The sequence below is a fragment of the Schistocerca nitens genome, chromosome 1, assembly GCF_023898315.1.
Source record: "Schistocerca nitens isolate TAMUIC-IGC-003100 chromosome 1, iqSchNite1.1, whole genome shotgun sequence".
NCBI lineage: Eukaryota > Metazoa > Arthropoda > Insecta > Orthoptera > Acrididae > Schistocerca > Schistocerca nitens.
In genome coordinates this window covers 113,182,245-113,206,198 of record NC_064614.1, presented here as the reverse complement: position 1 = coordinate 113,206,198, position 23,954 = coordinate 113,182,245, and the positions used below count along the sequence as shown (strand labels likewise).

The 23,954-nt window shown below is 45.4% G+C and overlaps 1 protein-coding gene and 1 pseudogene across 1 annotated transcript in view; both read right to left on the bottom strand.

Moving 5' to 3' along the window:
• LOC126242038 (transcription initiation factor TFIID subunit 13) overlaps window positions 1–23,954 on the bottom strand; it is a 428,741-nt gene that overhangs the window by 360,011 nt on the left and 44,776 nt on the right. The gene's annotated exons all lie outside the window — the stretch shown is intronic.
• Window positions 16,075–16,192, bottom strand: LOC126209895 (5S ribosomal RNA; annotated as a pseudogene).

Below are 23,954 nucleotides of genomic sequence, written 5' to 3'. Positions count from 1 at the left end.
AACGGTTTGTGGTGCTTCCTGTCACGGCCGCGCCACGTTCCGGCAGGCAGCCTCCGCTGCATCGTCAGGCGTGTCAGCGTCGGCGTCACGCCCCCGCTGGCCGGTAGCGCGGCGGACAACACCGGCGGCTCGGCCGGCGATTGTCGCGCCGCCAGCATCCGTCTTGGTCACAGTGGACGCAGCCTTAGTCACGTCCTGTGAATGGCCGCCCTCCGTTCTAGTAGGACAATGCCTCCCGTGATTTCGCCTCCGCTATTGATGGCCTCCAGCGGCCTTCGAAGGTGGTCCCATTCTTCTTGGGACGCCGTTGTCTGTGCCTCTCCGCCAGGCAGCGAACGGGGCACAGGCGTGTTTAAGAGGATGCGCCACTGAATAGACGTCCATTCAGGGCGTTCCAGACTAACAAGGCAGGAGGAGACAATCTTGAGGTAATTGCTGAAGGAGGGACAGCATTGTCAGTCTTTAATGATGTTACGTCAAATGAAACTGAAATAAATCCGATAACGGTATGTTGCTTTCCTGAGAAGTGGATAATTGCGAGGTTTCACACGTCAAATTTACGGGAGTTCTATTTTGTATTTTTGTTTTTACGGTTATTTGGTGTTGGCTTGGCATACTTCAAAGATCTTTGTCTAATAATAATGGAGTTGTGGTCTACAGTGCTGCGAGCGGCTGGTGAGGGAGTTGTAGCGTCTCGCAGCAGGACAATAACGAGTCTGTTCCCAGAAGTGGTAGGGTTCAATGTTGAATGGAATGACGATGATTACCGAAATGTCGACTGAAGTTAATAAAATGTTCCAATGTGCTAAGATATTTACTGTGATATATGCCAGGGTGCATAATTTTTTTAAAAAATTGAGTTGGAATACAAAAAAAAAAAAAATACCCTGCTCACGTCTGATCCTATATCAAAAGAGTAACAACGAATGGTACATTGATTCACGTTCGTTATCAGGGGAAAGAGAAGTAGTAATCAAAAACATGCTAATGAAAAGTTCGATGAATGGTCTCAATAAATAAAGGAAACAAGAGTAACAAACGATATATCTTTACTGTCCTTCAAACTAATCACTGTTCGCTGAAACATACTTCTGACATCGGTTGTAAAGCTGTTGGAAAATGTCAGCAAACGATTCTTATCGAATTGCTCGAAGTAGCGTGAACTCACTCTCATCCAGATATTGCGCCCTTTGTCGTCAACGATGTGCAGTGACAATCGATAGAATGTTTCCACTTCGTACCTGTGCCTGTTTTTGGTAACTCTTTCTGGCCATACAAATACAGACGCAGCTGAACGTAAGCATTCGCCGTCTCTGTGCAGTCTTATCGTTTACTGCTGCTATTACTGTTCTGGGTATCCTCAGAGTTTCGATTAATTCGGACCATCCTTTCTGAGTACAGTAAATTTCAGAAACGTTAGTGAATACAGTGAGTCCATTTATCTTGACCACTCTAAACAACTTTGTCTTCAGAAGTAGAGCAAAGAAATGAATCGAGCAAATATTGTTTACCTACTACGGAGATATTAACTAGCATGAGTTCCTTTCCCGTACCTTGTTCATTACAAAGATATGAACAGCAGTAAATTTTTCTTAAATAGCAACCTGTATTGTGTGTTCGGTAATCCACTTCCTCTCCCGAAGATTTCTTCAAAGAAGTATCACATTTTACCAGTCATATAAACATGACGTTATTTTAAATGTAACATAAATTGACGTTCACTCTCGTGTATTAGCACACATTGCAGGTAACCAGGGGAATGTAACTCATCGATTTGCAGGAGCTGACAGTAAACAAATGGAAACACACGGACAATGGTCACTGCAAACCACAGTGAGGTGCATTGCAGAGGCTATGCCCCGTTGCATCATTTATTAGGGTTTCTACCAGTTCCATTCACGATTGTTTGAATGTCTCTGTGCACGCAGTAATTATTCTAATCGTATCCTCGCTATCAGTATGTGAGCGGTGCGGAGGGGATCGTAGTATATTCCTAGTCTCCATTTAAAGATGGTTCTTGAAACTTTGTTAATAGACTTTTTAGCGATATTTTACGTTTGTCTTCAAGAGTCTTCCAGTTCAGTTCCTTCAGTACGTCCGTGACACTCTTCCACGGATCAAGCAAACTTGTGACCATTCGTGCTGCCCTTCTTTGTATATATTCAGTATCCACTGTTTGTCCTATCTGGTATGGGTCCCACACACTTGAGCAGTATTCTAGAAGAAGTCGCATGAGAGATTTGTAAGTAACCTCCTTTGTAGACTGATTGCACTTCCCCAGTTAAGTCTACCGCCTGCTTTACCCACAACTCAGCCTATGTGATTATTCCACTTCATATCCCTGCAAAGTGTTACACCCAGGTATTTGTATGGGTTTGCCGATTCCAGCTGTCACTCACTGATATGACAGTCATAGGATACTACGTCTTTTCCTTTTGTGAAGTGCACAATTTTACATTTATGAACATTTAAAGCAAGTTTCCAATCCTTGCGTCAATTTAACATTACTAATCTGCTATCACCATTTAACATAGATGAGTAACGCCTCTGCCTTCTCTTGGGTTGTGTACATTGTAGTCACACAAACCATCAACTGAAGAAATTTCACTGCACGACCCTTGCGCTTTTTCCTTGTTTACCGTCAGCTCCAGTAAGTGGGCGAGTTACTTCACCCCGATACCTGTACTGTGTGTTGGTACAAGGCACTTAGTGTCATTTTTGCGTTTTGTTCTTAACAAAGTCGTGAATGGTACACTACTATACGTTTCTGAACAAGTCTTGTTGAGAGGAAGTGGATTAATGAATAAAAAATATAGGATGCTATTTAAAAAAGACCTGCTGTTGTTCATATCTTCGTAACGAATAAATATCCAGGAAATGAACTCTGCATCTACATGGATACTCTGCAAATCACACTTAAGTGCCTGGCAGACGGTTCATCGAACCACCTTCATAATAATTTTGTATTATTCGATGGTAAGAGTCTCACACTGCGCAGCAGTACTCCAAAAGAGGACGGACAAGCGTAGTGTAGGCAATCTCTGTAGTAGATCTGTTGCATTTTCTTAGTGTTCTGCCAATAAAACGCAGTCTTTGGTTTGCCTTCCCCACAACATTTTATGTGTTCTTTCCAATTTAAATTACCCGTAATTGTAATTACTAGATGTTTAGTTGAATTTATGACGTTTACATTTGACTGATTTATCTAGTAATTAAAGTTTAACACATTACTTTTAGCACTCATGTGGATGAACCCACAAATTTCGTGATTTAGGGTCAATATCCAATTCCGTACCTTATAGATATTTTTTTCTAAACCGTTTTGCAGTTTGTTTTGATCTACGGACGACTTCACTGGAAGATACAGGACAGCATCATCTGCAAGCAACATTAGTGAGCTGCTCAGATTGTCTCCTAAATCGTTTATGTAGATAAGGAACAACAGAGGGGCTATAACACTACACTTCTGTTTCACCCGATGACTTTCCGTCAGTAACTACGAACTGTGACCTCTCTGATACGAAATCACAAATGCAGTCACATAACTGAGACGATATCCCATAAACGTGCAATTTTATTAAAAAAGTGTGTGTGAATCCCTAAGGGACCAAACTGCTGAGGTCATCGGTCCCTAGACTTACACACACACACACACACACACACACACACACACACACACACACACACACACACGCCCGAGCGAGGACTCGAACCTCCGGCGGGAGGGGCCGCGCAATCCGTGATATGGCGCCTCAAACCGCGTGGCCACTCCGCGCGGCGCAATTTTATTGCAAGCCGCTTGTGTGGTATAGTATCAAAAGAATTCTTCAAATCTAGAAATACGGAATCAATTTGAAACCCTTTGTCAATAGATTTCAACACTTCGAGTGAGTAAAGAGCTAGTTGTGTTAAACAAGAAGGATGTTTTGTAAACCCCTGTTGAATGTATGTCAATAGACCGTTCTCTTCGAGCTAATTCATAATGTTCGAACACAATATTTGTTCCAAAAGCCTGCTGCATACAGACGTTAATGATATGGGCCTGTAATTTAGTGGGTTACTCCTACTACCTTTCTTAAATATTTGTGTGACGAAAATGGTTCAAATGGCTCTGAGCACTATGGGAGCTAACATCTGAGGTCATCAGTCCCCTAGACTTAGAAGTACGTAAACCTAACTAACCTAAGAACATCACACACATCCATGCCCGAGGCAGGATTCGAACCTGCGACCGTAGCAACAGCGCGGTTCCAGACTGAAGCGCCTAGAACCGCTCGGTCACAGAAGCTGGCAACTTTCGTCGAGCTGGCGGTTGTATATGATTGTTAAGTATGGGGCTATTGAATCAGCATACTCTGAAAGGAACCTAACTGGTAAACAGTCTGAACCGGAAGATTTAAGGGATTTAAGTTGTTTCACTACTCCGAGGATATCTACTTCTGAGTCACTCACAATGGCAGCTAAACTTGATTCGAATTAATGCTAGTTATCGTCCCCTTGGTAACTAAATAAATTTTCTTAATAAATTTTTGATTTTACTACTGGAAAAGATGTTATTTGTGGTGTTCAGTATATGAAAGTTAACCATCAGCGACATGTGAGTTTTTCACTCATACGAGGGAAGATCGGAAAGTAACGCACCATAATTTTATTAATAAAAAGTTTAATAGGTAACAAAAAAAATCACAAACGAACTTACGTCTTTCACCTACTTTTGTACATAGTCACCAAAGTTATCAACATATTGCTCTTATCGTGGTACCAATTTCAGGATGCCTGTCCGTAGGAGTCCGTTTGGTTGGAGTATAGCCACTTGAGTGCTGCTGATTTCACTCCCGTATCTGTCGCAAAGTGTTGGCCAGCCAGGAATTTCTTCATAGGACCAAACAGATGAAAGTCAGACGATGCATCGTCCGGACTGTATGCTGGATGCTGCATCATCTCCCACACAAATCTGACGATTTACTGACTAACAGGAGCAGCAACATGGGAGGCGAGCGCTCTCATGAAGAAATGCGACACCGTCTGCATCAATGTTGCGTCGTTTGCCACGAAGGGCACGACTCCGCAACTTGACCAAAGTTTTAATGTGGGCTGCAGCATTCACAGTGGTCCCGTGTTCAACAAAGTCCACCAGTAACACACCATACATACCTAGAACACTGTCACAAGCACTTTCCTAGCAGACTGAGTCACTTTGAATTTCTTTTATACTGTAGAACCAGCATTTTTCCACTCCACAGAAGCCAACTTGGTTTCGAGCACTTAGTGGTACTCCCACAACTCATTACCAGTGACGATTCCTTTCAGAAAGTCATGCTGTCAACGCGTCAAGTGGTTGCGAATGAGCTTGTCATCATTCGCTGGTCCTTGTGGTTGTGTATCAGATTCTTAGGCACCAAGCGAACACAACTTTACCAAATTTCATAGTGTCACGAACAATATCGTACACAGCACCACCGAAAAATTAGAACTGCTGCGATAAGGTACGGAGTTCCACACGCCGGTCTTTCGAAATTGCTATCTCAATGGCTCCGACATGTTGCGGGGTTGCAGCTGTTACCAGCCGTCCGGAGCGTGGAGAATCACTAAGGTTCACACGGCCCTCTTGGAAGAATGCACAACACCTGGAGACATTACTACGGTCCATACAGTCGTTCCCATTCACGCCACGCATGTCTGCGTGAATTTCACTCCGTTTATGCCCTTTAGCCCACAAATATCGAACTACATTTCGCTGCTGTTCAGAAGTTTGCGACAGTCATCAGTCTTCTGAATGAATATGCGACCCGCTACGAATGCCTCTCTTGTGCCAACCTCTTCATCTCAGAGTAGCACTTGCAACTTACGTCCTCAATTATTTGCCGGATGTATTTCAATCTCTGTCTTTCTCTACAACACCCTGTATTACCAAGGAAGTCATTCTCTGACGTCTTAGGAGATGTGCTATCATCCTGTCCCTTCTCCTTGTCATTGTTTTCAAAATATTGCTTTCCTCTCCAATTCTGCGCAGAACCTCCTGATTCCTTACCTTGTCAGTCCACCTATTTTTCAAATTCGTCTGTATCACCACATCTCAAACGCTTCGATTCTCTTCTGATCCGGTTTTCCCAAGTCCATGTTTAACTACTATGGGATGCTCCTAACGTACATTCTCAGAAATTTCATCCTCATATTAAGGCCTATGTTTGATGCTAGTAAACTTCTCTTGGCCAGGAATGCCTTTTTTCCCAGTGCTGGTCTCCTTTTGATGTCTCCTTGCCCCGTCCGTCATTGGTCATTTTACTGCCTAGGTAGCAGAATTCCGTACCTTCGTGACCATAAATCCTGATGTTAAGTTTCTCGCTTTTCTCATATCTGCTATTTTTAATTACTTTCGTCTTTCTTCGATTTACTGTCAATCCGCATTCTGTTCTAATTCCATTCCGGAGATCATGTACTAATTCTTCACTTTCATTCAAGATCGCAATGTCATCAACGAATCGTGTCATTGATATCCTTTCACCTTGAATTTTAATTACACTCCTGAATCTCTCTTTTACTTCCATCGTTGCTTCTTCGATGTACAGATGCAACAGTTTTTATTTATTTATTTATTTATTTACTCGTGTCCAGAACATAACATACATATATAGGCGATAGACAGCAATTTACAAACAATATAAGTACATGATTAAATTCCAAATGGCATCCAAAATTCCGCCGTTTGAACTGCTGCATCATTGGCGATAACCAGATCGTCCATGGGGCATGGGGCTGGAAGGTTTCTACAGTTGAGCAGGTGTTGATGATCTTGCTGTTCGCCGCATTTGCATAGTTCATCTCCTGCGGAGAAACTCCATTTCTTCAAATTGACCTTGCATCTAGGTACACTAGTTCTCAGCCTCTTGAGAACCTTCCATGTTTTATATGGGAGGTGACGTCCTTTAGCAAGCTCTTCTTTAGGGTTGTTCCATTACCTCTCTGATGGTGAGTTACGCCAAAGTTGCATTTGACGATTTGCAGATGACGTTAAAAGTGGTTCTGTTGAACGAAGGAAACTCTTTCTTCTCTTTTTCTGCTGCTGTTCTTCTTCTGATTGAACCGTGAATTTAACTTTCAAAATCTTTTCTTAAAGAATTTACTTTATTTACTGGCGATTCATCAAGAAGACTGACACATTTAATCACACTAGGTGAGCGTGGAAGTAGTTGCCAGGAAATAACTGATGGAAAATTACTTTTAACAAATGTGAATTTATTCCTAAAAGCTTTTCAAACAGATTTAAAATTATAAGCAGAAAAGCACACTCGAAATATCAAGTCACAATTTAGCAAATGTGAATTTAATTCCTAAAAGCCTTTTCAAAACAGATTTAAAATTATAAGCAGAAAAGCACCCTCGAAATGTCAAGTTACAGTTTTATTTAGAGGCAAGGAACAATATTAACAGTAGGAGCCTTCGGGCTGAGAAGCTTGCCTGCTCCCTTTCAGCACGGCCGTAGTCATGACCGCTCACAACAACCTCTGAAAGAGTACAATGGTGCAAATCTGCAACACACCAGATTACTTTAAACAAAAATTTTTAACAACTCACACAAACACATAAACTATGGACCCCGTAAGAGGGATGGAAATGGTACAAAACACTCACATTAAAATTATTTGCCACCGAAAGTGCAACTTGTTTTTAAAGAACTCTTACGAGGGAAGGATGGCCACTTTATAAACTAAAATGACTATTTAAATAAAACCCATGAAATGCAGACTTACATAAAATGTACAACATACTCTACATTACACATATACCACCTGGAAAGATAATAGGCAAGGTAAAAACATATTTCAGGAGGTCGGCCTTTATGCAGTAAACACCGAATCCGACAAACATGACAGAGGCAGTTATTAACGTATGGCAGACCGACAGACAGACAGCAATATTAGCACTCCGGCCGACAATCCGACCGATTTCCGACCGTCAGATCCAACTGCACAAACAACAGAGAATATCGGCCGATGTCGAGTAAACCAAGGTACCTACACTTTCTAACTCGGCCTAACCAAGATCAAGGCATCAAACACCACTCAAGACAAGTTTAAAAGAATACAGAAAACACAAGTCACAACTGTCAAATCACTACTGAAGAAGGCTGCGGGTTCTAGACAGCAACACCCACCACTTATCACACGCGTGAACTGCTAAGGAAACAGCAATCCACAAATAACGAACAAATCGTAACAGTCGAGATTTTAAAAGAAGTCACTAATTACTCAACTCGAGGATCCTGCTTCGGAGGAAAGCGAAGAGTCGCTCTCGCAGTTAGCGCCTCCACATGCAACAACGCGTGCCCGCCGCCAAAAGTCCCGGCCTGGCTTCGCGCTGTGGAGACTACGTCGCTGCTCAGTTCGAACGAACCAACAAGGTCCAACCACATCCCGACTCGGAAAATGGTGTTCATCCTGAGGATCCGAGACGTCGTCGACTAAGACGACCGGCCGAGGAAACGACCAACGGCAGCCCACTTTCGCCGACAGTGGTCCCGGCGAATACTAACACCACACGGACCCGACTGTTGCTGGCTGCCAACTCTTCCCGACTGATACTAGTGTCCGTGCCTAGCAGACCACATGTCGCCAACCGACGACCAGCCGACAGATCGACCAACGGCCTTCCGTCTGCGTCGACCACGGTCCCGGCGCGTACCTGCACCGTGCGGACCTGCCTGCTACTGACTGCCAACTCGTCCAACCGCGGAGTAACGGCGAACTCGACTCAGTCCACAACCCAACAGCGACTCAGACTAACATGCGAGTGTCTGCCTTCTTATTGACTCCGTCGCCTTACTGCACCGACTCCCAGACTGACCGACTGACCAGACTGCCCGAAACTGACAGACTGCTCACCGCCGAGCTCATAGCGCCCCTTAAATGCAAGTGAACAGGCAACTTTTCCCCTTTCTCACCAGAGGCAGACACCAAAGCTGCCACTGCCACAGCGGCGCCACCGCCTGAAACGGAGGGCGACTGCTTCACACTACGCGCTGCGGCGCGCTCTTAACAAATTTTACTACGGCTCATTGATATGTGGAGATGCTATGCCCATGAGATGATATATAGGGTGATTCAAAAAGAATAACACACCTTTAAAAATGTGTATTTAATGAAAGAAACATAATATAACCTTCTGTTATACATCATTACAAAGAGTATTTAAAAAGGTTTTTTTTTCACTCAAAAACAAGTTCAGAGATGTTCAATATGGCCCCCTCCAGACACACGAGCAATATCAACCCGATACTCCAACTCATTCCACACTCTCTGTAGCATATCAGGCGTAACAGTTTGGATATCTGCTGTTATTTCTCGTTTCAAATCATCAATGGTGGCTGGGAGAGGTGGCCGAAACACCATATCCTTAACATACCCCCATAAGAAAAAATCGCAGGGGGTAAGATCAGGGCTTCTTGGAGGTCAGTGATGAAGTGCTCTGTCACGGGCTGCCTGGCTGTCGATCCATCGCCCCGGGTAGTTGACGTTCAGGTAGTTACGGACAGATAAGTGCCAATGTGGTGGCGCTCCATCCTGCTGCAATATGAATTGTTGTGCTTCTTGTTCGAGCTGAGGGAACAGCCAATTCTCTAACATCTCCAGATTCTGTAGTCCAGTTACAGTAGTACCTTCGAAGAAAAAGGGACCAAAAACTTTATTGGCTGAAATGGCACAGAAAACGTTCACCTTAGGCGAGTCACGTTCATACTGAGTTGTTTCCCGCGGATTCTCAGTGCCCCATATACAGACATTGTGGCGGTTGACTTTCCCGTTAGTGTGGAAAGTTGCTTCATCACTAAACACAATCTTTGAAACGAAAGATTCATCTGTTTCCATTTGAGCAAGGATAAAATCACAGAAATCGATTCTTTTAATCTTATCAGCTGCAGGCAGTGCTTGAACCAATTTCAGACGATAAGGTTTCATAACTAACCTTTTTCGTAGAACTCTCCATACAGTTGATTGTGGAATTTGCAGCTCTCTGCTAGCTCTGCGAGTCGATTTTCCTGGGCTGCGAACAAATGCTTGCTGGATGCGTGCTACATTTTCATCACTCGTTCTCGGCCGTCCAGAACTTTTCCCTTTGCACAAACACCCATTCTCTGTAAACTGTTTATACCAACGTTTAATACACCACCTATCAGGAGGTTTAACACCATACTTCGTTCGAAATGCACGCTGAACGTCGTCGATTCACTTCTGCTTTACTCAATAACATAAAAAGCTTTCTGTTGAGCGGTCGCCATCTTAGCATCAACTGACGCTGACGCCTAGTCAACAGCGCCTCAAGCGAACAAATGTACAACTAAATGAAACTTTATAGCTCTGCCTTTTGTCGTTGCAGAGTTTTAAATTCCTAAAGTAGTGGTATTCTTTTTGAATCACCCTGTATTTTATTAAAAGGAGCTGCCCGCAAGCAGCCAGTGGCAATGCGTCGTGTTTCATTAAGGGGCGAAAGAGTATATCCCTGCCTTACACCCTTTTTTACCCGAGTACTTCGGTCTTGCTCGTCCACTCTTATTATTCGCTCTTGGCTCTTGTACATATTGTATATCACCCGTCTCTCCCTCCCTATAGCTTACCCCTACATTTCTCAGAATTTCGAACATCTTGAACCATTTTACATTGTCGAACGCTTTTACCAGGTCGACAAATCCTATGAGCGTGTCCTAATTTTTCTTGTCTTGCCTCCATTATCAATCGCAACATCAGAATTGCATCTTTCGTACCTTTGCTTTTTCTAAAGCCAAACTTATCGTCATGTAACACATCGTCAACTTTCTTTTACATTCTTCTGTATATTATTCTCTTCAGCGACTTGGTTGCACGAGCTGTTAAGCTGATCATGCGATAATTCTCGCGCTTGTCACCTCATGCAGTGTACGCTACCGGTAGCTGAGAGGTCAGCGCGACAGAATGTCAATCCTAAGGGCCCAGGTTCGATTCCCGGCTGGGTCAGAGATTTTCTCCGCTCAGGTACTGGGTGTTGTGTTGTCCTAATCATCATCATTTCATCCCCATCGACGCGCAAGTCGCCGAAGTGGCGTCAAATCGAAAGACTTGCACCCGGCGAACGGTCTACCCGACGGGAGGCCCTAGTCACACGACATTTGCATTTACCTCATGCAGTCTTCGGAATTATGTCTAAGATGATTCTCCGAATGTCAGATGGTACGTCGCCAGACTCATATATTCTACATAACAACATGAACAGTCGTAAAATTTCAGCATTCCAGCTGTAATACCAGATGAGAAAAAAATTATTGTGCGTTACTTTCCGATGCTCTCTTGTAGTGTTACGGAAGTATCTGCACACATATAAATGGCGTTCCCCGGCGACTTCGACCACTAGTGGCCACCATTCAATACTGAGCCGTGCTTTCACCGCCAGGGAGGGAAAGCTGCCGTTAAATCATCGGGTACGACCCTCGATCACGCCGTAGTCTGCATCTGGGCCTGCGGCGTGCTCTGAGGAAGACCGCCGGTCGCCCACAGAACAGCAGGGTGCCGGCGCGCCGATAAATCTGGGCGCGGGGACGCGAACCCGGGACCGCTGGCTGCGCTCCGGAGGCTGGGCGCTAACGACTAACGAGGGGCGCAGTTTTCGCCCGGGTCACGGCGCGCGCTGATTTACGGCCGGGCTGCTCGCTCATCTCCCCCCTCCTGTACCTCCTGTTGCTGCAGCCTTCTCCGTGACGGCGTCCCGGCACCTAATGCTGATTTATGTCGCTCCCACAGATTTCCTCTCACGCGCCGCGCCTCGCTATTGAGCGCCTCCCAGGCGACGGGTTCTTTAATCACTCACTCGCCCTCTCGCGCTTCTGGCTCGAAAATGATCGGATATTGGCTAGTATTAGAAATAATTACCTGCTGCTTCCTAGTAAACTCTGCAATAAAATAATGTAAGGAAGGAAACGGGCCTTCAAGTACACTACTGGCCATTAAAATTACTACACTAAGAAGAAATGCAGATCATAAACGGGTATTCATTGGACAAATATATTATAGTAGGACTGACATGTGATTGCATTTTCACGCAATTTGGGTGCATAGATCCTGAGAAATCAGTTCCCAGAACAACCACTTCTGGCCGTAATAACGGCCCTGATACGCCTGGGCATTGAGTCAAACAGAGCTTGGATGGCGTGTACAGGTACAGCTGCCCATGCAGCTTCAAAACGATACCACAGTTCATCAGGAGTAGTGACTGGCGTACTGTGGCGAGCAAGTTGCTTGGCCACCATTGACCAGACGTTTTCAATTGGTGAGAGATCTGGAGAATGTGCTGCCCAGGGCAGCAGTCGACCATTTTCTGTATCCAGAAAGGCCTGTACAGGACCTGCAACATGCGGTCGTGCATTATCGTGCTGAAATGTAAGGTTTCGCAGGGATCGAATGAAGGGTAGAGCCACGGGTCGTAACACATCTGAAATGTAACGTCCACTGTTCAAATGTGCCGTCAATGCGAACAAGAGGTGACCGAGACGTGTAACCAATGGCACCCCATACCATCACGCCGGGTGATACGCCACTATGGCGATGACGAATACACGCTTCCAAAGTGCGTTCACCGCGATGTCGCCAAACACGGATGCGACCATTATGATGCTGTAAACAGAACCCGGATTCATCCGAAAAAATGTCGTTTTGCCATTCGTGCACCCAGGTTCGTCGTTGAGTACACCATCGCAGGCGCTCCTGTCTGTGAAGCAGCGTCAAGGGTAACCGCAGCCATGGCCTCCCATCTGATAGTCCATGCTGCTGCAAACGTCGTCGAACTGTTCGTGCAGATGCAGATGGTTGTTGTCTCGCAAACGTCCCCATCTGTTGACTCAGGGATCGAGACGTGGCTGCACGATCCGTCACAGCCATGCGGATAAGATGCCTGTCACCTGCCTGCTAGTGATACGAGGCCGTCGGGATCCAGCACGGCGTTCCGTATTACCCTCCTGAACCCACCGATTCCATATACTGCTAACAGTCATTGGATCTCGACCAACGCGAGCAGCAATGTCGCGATACGATAGACCGCAATCGCGATAGGCTACAATCCGACGTTTATCGAAGTCGGAAACGTGATGGTACGCATTTCTCCTCCTTAAACGAGGCATCACAACAACATTTCACCAGGCAACGCCGGTCAACTGCTGTTTGTGTATGAGAAATCGGTTGGAACTTTCCTCATGTCAACACGTTGTTGGTGTTGCCATCGGCGCCAACCTTGTGTGAAAGCTCTGAAAAGCTAATCATATCACACCATCTTCTTCCTGTCGGTTAAATTTCGCGTGTGTAGCACGTCATCGTCGTGGTGTAGCAATCTTAATGCCCAATAGTGTACCTTATGCAACAAAAAATATATAGCAGATGTAAAGGAAGATGAAAATTTCGTAAATGCACATTTCGGTTATCAGGCGGTTGTGTACGTTTAATGTAAAGACATTAACCAGGTTTCGATACCACTATGGATATCTTCTTCAAAAGGAAGTCACATAAATTACATGACGTTAAAATTGTAAGTAAATACACTCCTGGAAATGGAAAAAAGAACACATTGACACCGGTGCGTCAGACCCACCATACTTGCTCCGGACACTGCGAGAGGGCTGTACAAGCAATGATCACACGCACGGCACAGCGGACACACCAGGAACCGCAGTGTTGGCCGTCGAATGGCGCTAGCTGCGCAGCATTTGTGCACCGCCGCCGTCAGTGTCAGCCAGTTTGCCGTGGCATACGGAGCTCCATCGCAGTCTCACTGGTAGCATGCCGCGACAGCGTGGACGTGAACCGTATGTGCAGCTGACGGACTTTGAGCGAGGGCGTATAGTGGGCATGCGTGAGGCCGGGTGGACGTACCGCCGAATTGCTCAACACGTGGGGCGTGAGGTCTCCACAGTACATCGATGTTGTCGCCAGTGGTCGGCGGAAGGTGCACGTGCCCGTCGACCTGGGACCGGACCGCAGCGACGCACGGATGCACGCCAAGACCGTAGGATCCTACGCAGTGCCGTAGGGGACCGCACCGCCACTTCCCAGCAAATTAGGGACACTGTTGCTCCTGGGGTATCGGCGAGGACCATTCGCAACCGTCTCCATGAAGCTGGGCTGCGGTCCCGCACACCGTTAGGCCGTCTTCCGCTCACGCCCCAACATCGTGCAGCCCGCCTCCAGTGGTGTCGCGACAGGCGTGAATGGAGGGACGAATGGAGACGTGTCGTCTTCAGCGATGAGAGTCGCTTCTGCCTTGGTGCCAATGATGGTCGTATGCGTGTTTGGCGCCGTGCAGGTGAGCGCCACAATCAGGACTGCATACGACCGAGGCACACAGGGCCAACACCCGGCATCATGGTGTGGGGAGCGATCTCCTACACTGGCCGTACACCACTGGTGATCGTCGAGGGGACACTGAATAGTGCACGGTACATCCAAACCGTCATCGAACCCATAGTTCTACCATTCCTAGACCGGCAAGGGAACTTGCTGTTCCAACAGGACAATGCACGTCCGCATGTATCCCGTGCCACCCAACGTGCTCTAGAAGGTGTAAGTCAACTACCCTGGCCAGCAAGATCTCCGGATCTGTCCCCCATTGAGCATGTTTGGGACTGGATGAAGCGTCGTCTCACGCGGTCTGCACGTCCAGCACGAACGCTGGTCCAACTGAGGCGCCAGGTGGAAATGGCATGGCAAGCCGTTCCACAGGACTACATCCAGCATCTCTACGATCGTCTCCATGGGAGAATAGCAGCCTGCATTGCTGCGAAAGGTGGATATACACTGTACTAGTGCCGACATTGTGCATGCTCTGTTGCCTGTGTCTATGTGCCTGTGGTTCTGTCAGTGTGATCATGTGATGTATCTGACCCCAGGAATGTGTCAATAAAGTTTCCCCTTCCTGGGACAATGAATTCACGGTGTTCTTATTTCAATTTCCAGGAGTGTATGATGAGCTAAGGAGCTCAATTCAAACAGCAGAACATACGAAATAAAATTCTTCCTGGTACGAGTAAAATCTGTTACAACAGGTACAGCTTCTTAAAAGAACAGACATCAGGCTAATGTCATGTAACTTATGTTACTTCCTTCTGAAGAAGACAGCCTTAGCGTAACGAAACCTGCTTAAGGTTTTTACATTAAACTTACGCTACCGCTTGGACGTAAAGTTAATATATCGGAAATTTATTTACTCTTGCTGCTGTCAGCCAAGTTTAAAATTGCGGCATTACGGAAAAATTAAAAGTCAATAAATTTAAACATTTTGTTAAGGAAATATGGAGTGACGGCTGTGACGGCGAGGGCAATAAACTCTGAGCAAGGAAGTTGGAAATGGCCTTTCAGTTGACGAGACATGTGTAGAACAAAAAAATTATCTCCTCTGAAGCAAAGTTACAGCACTCTGTTATAACAATATACTGAGGTAACAAAAGTCACGGGATAGCGTTATTCACATATATAGATGGTGACAGTATCGCGTACACAAGGTGTAAAAGGGCAGTGCATTGGCGGAGATGCCATTTGTACTCAGGTTATTCATGTGAAACGGTTTCCGATCTGATTATGGCAGTATGACAGGAATTAACAGACTTTAAAGGCTTCCTGTGTGTACAGGACGTCCCATTTTTCTTGAACAGCCTAAGTAATTTTTTTTTTCGAGAAGAAAAATAAAAAAAGATGTAGCAAGCACGTGGACATTAACCAGCGTGGTTGCCTTTCTTGCAACTGTTTGTCACGAAGATATGAACAGCAATTCATCTTTTTTTAAATAGTACCATATACTTTCTTTTATAGTACACTTCATCTCCTCAAGGCCTTTTCCAAAAGGTATAACAGTGTTTATTCACATAAAGCACTCCGTCTTCAGGCCACAAGTGGCCCATCGGGACCATCCGACCGCCGTGTCATCCTCACTGAGGATGCGGAAAGGAGGGACGCGTGGTCAGCACACCACTCTCCCGGTCGTTACGATGGTTTTCTTTGACCGGAGCCGCTACTATTCGGTCGAGTAGCTACTCGATTGGCAACACGAGGCTGAGTGCACCCCGAAAAATGGCAACAGCACATGGCGGCCCGGATGGTCACCCATCCAAGTGCCGGCCACGCCCGACAGCACTTAACTTCGGTGATCTGACGAGAACCGGTGTATCCACTGCGGCAAGGCCGTTGCCGTTTATTCACATAGACATGAGGATATTAAATAGTACCTGTACACACAGCAGGTGTCAGGGATAACGTAGTTCGTCCGCTTGTGAGCTGCCGTCGTCGTATTCATTGTCTTCAATTGGAGTACTGGTTTCATGCAGCTTTCCTCGTTCGTGTATCCTTCGCAAAGATCAACGCCTCTGCATAACTACCGCTACTTACAACTATTTGAACCTGCTTAAAGTGTTCGTCCCTCGGTCCACGTCGACAATTTTTTTCCACCACAGTTGCTTCCATTACCAGCTGGTAAGTCGTTGATGCCTCGGGAAGGCTCCTAGCATCTGATCCCTTCTTACAGTCAAGTTGTGCCATATAGCACTTTCTGTAAATCTAGTAAATAGCAAAATGGTTCAAATGGCTCTGAGCACTATGGGTCTTAACTTCTGAGGTCATCAGTCCCCTAGAACTTAGAACTTCTTAAACCTAACTAACCTAAGGACATCACACACATCCATGCCCGAGGCAGGATTCGAACCTGCGACCGTAGCGGTCGCGCGGTTCCAGACTGTAGCGCCTAGAACCGCTCGGCCACCTCGGCCGGCTAGTCAATAGCAGTTGGTGAATGAAACATGTGTATTTTCGATTATCACTTTAGTATCGGGTCAGGTTGACCGTAAACAAATGGAGTAACAAGAAAAATGCTCCCCAGTGATTCATTCAATTCTCGGCTGGCTCAAATGGCTCTGAGCACTATGGGACTCAACTGCTGAGGTCATCAGTCCCCTAGAACTTAGAACTACTTAAACCTAACTAACCTAAGGACATCACACACAACCATGCCCGAGGCAGGATTCGAACCTGCGACCGTAGCAGTCGCACGGTTCCGGACTGCGCGCCTAGAACCGCGAGTCCACCGCGGCCGGCTAGTAAATAGCAGTTGGTGAATGAAACATGTGTATTTTCGATTATCACTTTAGTATCGGGTCAGGTTGCCCGTAAACAAATGGAGTAACAAGAAAAATGCTCCCCAGTGATTCATTCAATTCTCGTAAGTTGAAGTTTTCTCTGTGGAATGTAATCAACTGGAAATGGCTGATTGACCCCTAGCTTCCCAGGTCTTTCTCTCTCTCTCTCTCTCTCTCTCCTTTTCTTTTTTTTTCGCACTCTGTTCCATCTGCGGTCTGACACATCGCTATGTTTAAATAGCCTTAAAAATTACATTCAGCACTGTCAGTGAAACAGTTCAGTTTTTTATGTAAAATGTTACGTAAAAATTACATAAAAATATTCAAATAAATTTTAAAGCTTATTTTTACGACAAACGCATTTAAATAAGAAACTGCACAATATTACACGATCATGTTAATGCTATGAAAACTCAAATATCCTGCACTCCAAATTTTAATTTTTGCTATATTGTTGTTGTTTATTATACATGTTATCATAAAAACATAAACTCCCATAAAGCACATAAAAATATAAAAATTATTCACGTAATTTTCAGGTTTTTAGTTTTCTTCTCAGACGTTTTCTTCGCACTCGCTGGTAATTATTGTAGAGAAGTCAAGCTAGATTGGTTTCTTGCAATAATGACAAATATAATATGTCTTTCTCATCTTTTTTGGGTCACAGACGGAGTACGTTTTGCGTTTTTGAGGCGTTCTACAACGACTTCTACTCTTTGTTCTGCTATACCAAAAACCTGGTGAATGGATACATGAAGTTCACGGGCTACGTGATGGTTCAAAAAATGGCTCTGAGCACTATGGGACTTACTTCTAAGGTCATCAGTCCCCTAGAACTTAGAACTACTTAAACCTAAATAACCTGAGGACAACACACACATCCATGCCCGAGGCAGGATTCGAACCTGCGACCGTAGCGGTCGCGCGGTTCCAAACTGTAGCGCCTGAACCGCTCGGCCACCCTGGCCAGCTACGTGATAGTTACTGACTCGCTTTTTATCTTTGGTGTCACCAACGAGTTTGCAAGCTTCTTCAAAAAATTAAGGCGGTTCAGCCGAGTATCGTCTTTGTAGGAATTGTGAAGGACAAACGCATTCACCCCACTTATGTCCGACATGCGGAAAAATTAATACCGATGGCCATCATTGGAAGAGGCTTCGACGACCAGCGATAATGGTTTCCAGGAAATATATTTCTAGCAGACGTTTTAGCTGAAGATTTAATCTCTACAATTCTGTCTTCATCACTTTGGTCACTTGTTTCTTTGAAGGAATACACGGGAGGCAAAACAAATTCGTCTTCGCTTTCGCACCGTTCCTATTCTGAATTATGTCCTTTTTCAATTTCGTTGTCACTATCAAATCCAACATCACTTCCTAAAATGCCTGAAACCATTTTAAAACAGTATTCTCAAAGTCAGGATCTGTAACATGGACTGCAGATGAAGACTTGGCTATTCAATCCATAACGCAAAGTCCCAGGTGCGGGCTCAATAGTACTGGTTCACGTCACATTAAAGAGCCTACTCACAAAGGAAGTCACTACAGATGCAGGAAGGAACTACTAGATAACGCTGTAATCTCTTACCCCAACCCTATGCTTTAGCAACAGAGTAACAACAAACGCCAGCGGTCTGTCAGACCGCACCTGGGACGTTAAGGGTTGAGGTACGAGGAAGGCAATAATGCTGGTTAACGCCCCAGGCACCTAAACAACAATCACTTGAAACATTTTTTATTTTGCTTGGAGTGGTGATGATAAACGAGGCAACCTTTGTATGGGAGGGGCGGTGGAAGGGGTACATGGAACTGTTGTGTTGCATTGTTTAGTGAGAGGTGTCTAATCGGCGAATTGTCGCGGCAGGTGCTCCATCCAGCTCGGTGTGCAGTTCGCTCGGGGCTCTGTTCCTCGGAAGCTGTTGGCACGGCCGGTTTCCAGTGGGCTCGACAGGACGACGTGAAAGCCGCTTGGCTGGAGGCTAAATATAGCGTCGGTGGCGGTGGCGTAGTACCGGGCGTTCCTGAGGGCCCTCCACCGTAACTGCGGGGGGTCACACACACACACACACACACACACACACACACACACACACACACACACACACAGCAGGGCAGGGATGGCGGGCTGGCGAAATATTTCTGGGACCCGCCACGCCCCCTCCCGATCGCCTGGAGCCCGCCTCGCGGCTTCGCTCGTACCACCCACGCCACCATCCCCTCGCTTGCTCCGTAATCTAGCGCGCAACCTACGTAAGGCAAGATTTCGTGATTCTGAAAATCCGCATGCTGTGGCACGAATACTCGAAAAAAGAAAAAAAAATCTCCACAATGGATTGTTAAACGCCTTGATCGTAAACTACGCGAGTCTGAAATAAAGGAACGACAGTTGTGGAGTTACGTCAGTTCTGAGAGGATGGTTTTATATTGCCTTTCCGCGTTACCAGCTCTTTTCTTAGAGGTCAATAAATCTGTTTCTTCTCTACGCTGTCCCAGACCATGCTAAATTATGGATTAAATAAGACTGTAAGAAGCAATATTTTTGTGGTTTACTTATTCTAGGATTGAAGGCAACTGTGTAAGTTGAAATGACATGTTTAATGTCGCAATATTAGCACAAAAATACACGCTTTTACACAGTTTTCAATGTGACAACAAAAAAACAGTTGTCAAAATAACGCATCTCGTCAACATAAAAAATTGAACTAATCCTAAACACACCAATGTTAAATATTAACTCCCAGGAGGTTAAATTATCCTAAACACGACAATATTAAAGTTTAACTAGAATATTCCTTACAAAATTGTTCCTATACTTACATTATGATGTTGGTCAGTACTACGAAAATCGTCCGATTCCGGTTCCAAGTTCGGTACTATTTTTAGGATGACAATCAAGTCTATGGTGGATGGTTAGCTATGTGACAAATTGAGCAAAAGATTACCCAAGGTCGCTCGAGTTTACAATGGATGCAAGCTGGTGAACCAACAAGTTTACGCCTCTGCACGCGGTATTTACCTTAAGCTGTAATGAGCTGTCGTCTGCTAGGCCGCTCTCTTCCGCTGAAATTCCTATAAAACTAATTACACCTTCGCTGAATTTTCCAGCAGAAACTTTCCCTATATTTCTCGTTATGCGAGAGAACATGTACTCATCCCTAGTTTTAGAATGTGGTGATATACATGCGCATGGTTAGAGCAGCATGCATATTATAATGCCCTCTCAGTTCTCGCAAGAACAATTAACTAATTGGCTGATTCTTTTCTCCACAGACGACGCTACAGCTAATTTATAGCTGGATATCAGCTGCTGTGAACGCATTGTTCACACAAATTACTCCTCTGCTTCATACAGAGCATTACGCGCTCCATTCTGCACTTGACACCAGTTCAGAGAAGAGTCCATTCACAATTTCCGTCTTGTCTCATAGGCGAACTGTTACCCCACCTCGGTTCTTTCGTTCTTCACGTCACGGCTTTTTTCGACCAATAGGAGCATTACTCTTATTTTGTGGAAACTCTCTCTACCAATCGCAAGGTCCCTACCATTAAATTGCAACGAAACTTTGGCTCTTTTCTCCTACCTGGTGCGTTTCCGCCAATCGGACGCTTTGTGCTTGTTCCAGATGCCTAAATGTGTACATTGACTCTCTCATGGGTGTACCACTCACTGGACACGTAATCGAAAATGCGTCACTGGTCTTGTTTCATATCCATAACGTTGTTTTCTAAAAGCTTTCTTTCCTGTCCTCCCTCAGATGGCCCGTTATACTCGCTCTCTCCATCTGAGTCACCTGGTCGGTTGTTGACTTTCCACCTGGGACACCCCTTTATGTGGTTTCCGTGGTACCCCCTGTAGCGCGGCCTTGCCTCTGCCCTCTTCCCTCTGAATTCCAAACTAAAACGCCTCTCGCTGCTTGTTTCACCTTCTGCTCAAACATGCATTATAGGAACGGTGTGTTAATGACCGTCGATTGAGTGTCATCCCTTTTTGCATTACATACTGATAGGCAAATTTTCTGATTACCACCGAATTAAGTTAGGTGTCATATTCACCTTCCCGTTGCGATGTATAAAGCTCTCATGCAAAGTGCGAATCTGACCTGCATTTATTCGCCATCTTACAAGACCCTGTTGCAAATCAACTGGTAACTCTGTAATGCAACGTAAACAAATTAAATAGTGCATAAGATAGTCGGTACTAGGCAGGCTTTACTGTCTTGGAAAGAAGAAACTGCTGCTGCTGTTGGTGTCAGAACAGGGAATTAACCTCCCTATTTTAAAAACAATGCTGACAGAAACAAGCAACAAACGCTTGACACAAAAACAAAAAAATGGTTCAAATGGCTCTGAGCACTATGCGACTTAACTTCTGAGGTCATCAGTCGCCTAGAACTTAGAACTAATTAAACCTAACTAACCTAAGGACATCACACACATCCATGCCCGAGGCAGGATTCGAACCTGCGACCGTAGCGGTCACGCGGTTCCAGACTGAAGCGCCTTTAACCGCACGGCCACACCGGCCGGCTGACACAAGAACAGGTAGAGCATTTATGATGCTTTAATTTACCTATTATCGTGTGGCATGGCCTTTTAGATGTTATACGTGTACATGCAATGTGCAAGACTTTCCCCATCTGGTCTATATGGTTGATTCTCACTGTCGTCGTCGGATATCAGTCGTATTATGGAATGGCACAATACCTACTCGGGAAGTATGTAAAGAAGACTGGTGTCAGTGAAGTACAATACTCCATTTGCATCAAAAGATTGAAAATTGGACGAGCCACAATAAACTTGCAACATAATATGAAAAGTTAAAATTTAACAGTTCTTTCACAGTTTACGACAAAAAAGCAGAAAGCAGCTGATCCGCTGCCTGTGTCCACAAAACATGCCTTTAGCTTCGTTTATCCCTTCAAATTGAACAAATTAACTCGAAAAATAGAGTTCTTCAACCTCAGTCTTCACCCTTCAACACTGACCTTTCGTAATGTGCAAATAGTGGTATTATCCCCGATTACAATATTATTTTTCAGCAGGGTTTCAAAACTTAGAATCATTGGGAGAATTCTTGTAGTTTCTTTGTAGTTGTCACCTAGTTATCACTTTTCGAGAAAAGCAGCCATTGGTGGACGGATGAGTTTCCTTTTATTTGGTTCAAATGGCTCTGAGCACTATGGGACTCAACTGCTGAGGTCATTAGTCCCCTAGAACTTAGAACTAGTTAAACCTAACTAACCTAAGGACATCACAAACATCCATGCCCGAGGCAGGATTCGAACCTGCGACCGTAGCGGTCTTGCGGTTCCAGACTGCAGCGCCTTTAACCGCATGGCCACTTCGGCCGGCCCTTTTATTTGGCTCTGAGCACTATGGGACTTAACTTATGAGGTCATCAGTCCCCTAGAACTTAGAACTACTGAAACCTAACTAACCTAAGGACATCACACACATCCATGCCTGATGCAGGATTCGAACCTGCGACCGTAGCGTTCGCGCGGTTCCAGACTGTAGCGCCTATAACCGCTCGGCCACTCCGGCCGGCTTCTTTTATTTGTCTATTTAATTTAGTATTTTGATTCTATGTTTCTCGAAATTGAGAGACAAAATTTTTCAGTATTTGCTCGATTTTTTTCCCCAGGAAATACACACATGAAAAAAAGTTTTCCATCGCCTCGGTTCCGAGTGTTCCGGACCTGTACAGAAAATTGGAATAGAGATCAACATAAACATCATTTCCGCCATTTTGATTGATCATGAAAAGCACACATTGCATGTTGTACCACCATACAGCGAAACCTTCAGAGGTGGTGGTCCAGATTGCTGAACACACCAGTACCTCTAACACCCAGTAGCACGACCTCTTGCATTTATGCATGCCTGTATTCGTCGTGGCATGCTATCCACAAGTTCATCAAGGCACTGTTAGTCTAGATTGTCCCACTCCTCAACGGCGATTCCACGTAGATCCCTCAGAGTGGCTGGTCGGTCACGTCGACCATAAACAGCCCTTTTCCATCTATCCCAGGCATGTCTGGAGAACATGCTGGCCACTCTAGTCTTGCGATATAGTTATCCTGAAGGAAGTTATTCACAAGATGTGCACGAAGGGGGTGCAAATTGTCGTCCATGAAGACGAATGCCTCGACAATATGCTGCCGATATGGTTGCACTATCGGTCGGAGGCGGCGTACGTCGCCCCCACATAATTCCACCCGAAAGCAGCAGCGAACGTCCACCTTGCTGCACTCGCGTCCAACCTGAGGGGGTTGCCTCCAAACACGTCTCCAACGATTGTCTCGTTGAAGGCATATGCGACACTCATCGGTGAAGAGAACGTGATGCCAATCCTGTGCGGTCCATTCGGCATGTTGTTGGGCCCATCTGTACCGCGTTGCATGGTGCCGTGGTTGCAAAGATGGACCCCGCCATGGACATCGGGAGTGAAGTTGCGCATCATGCAGACTATTGCGCAAGGTTTGAGTCGTAAGACGATGTCCTGTGCCTTCACGAAAAGCATTATTCAACCTGGTGGCGTTGCTGTCAGGGTTCCTCCGAGCCATAATCCGTAGGTAGCGGTCATCCACTGCAGTAGTAACCCTTGGGCGGCCTGAGCGAGGCATGTCATCGACAATTGCTGTCTCTCTGTATCTGCTCCATGTCCAACAACATCGCTTTGGTTCACTCTGAGACGGCTGGACACGTCCCTTGTTGAGAGCCCTCCTTGGCACAAAGTAACAATGCCGACGCTATCGAACCGCGGTATTGACCGTCTAGGCATGGTTGAACTACAGGCGCCACGAGCTGTGTACCTCCTCCCT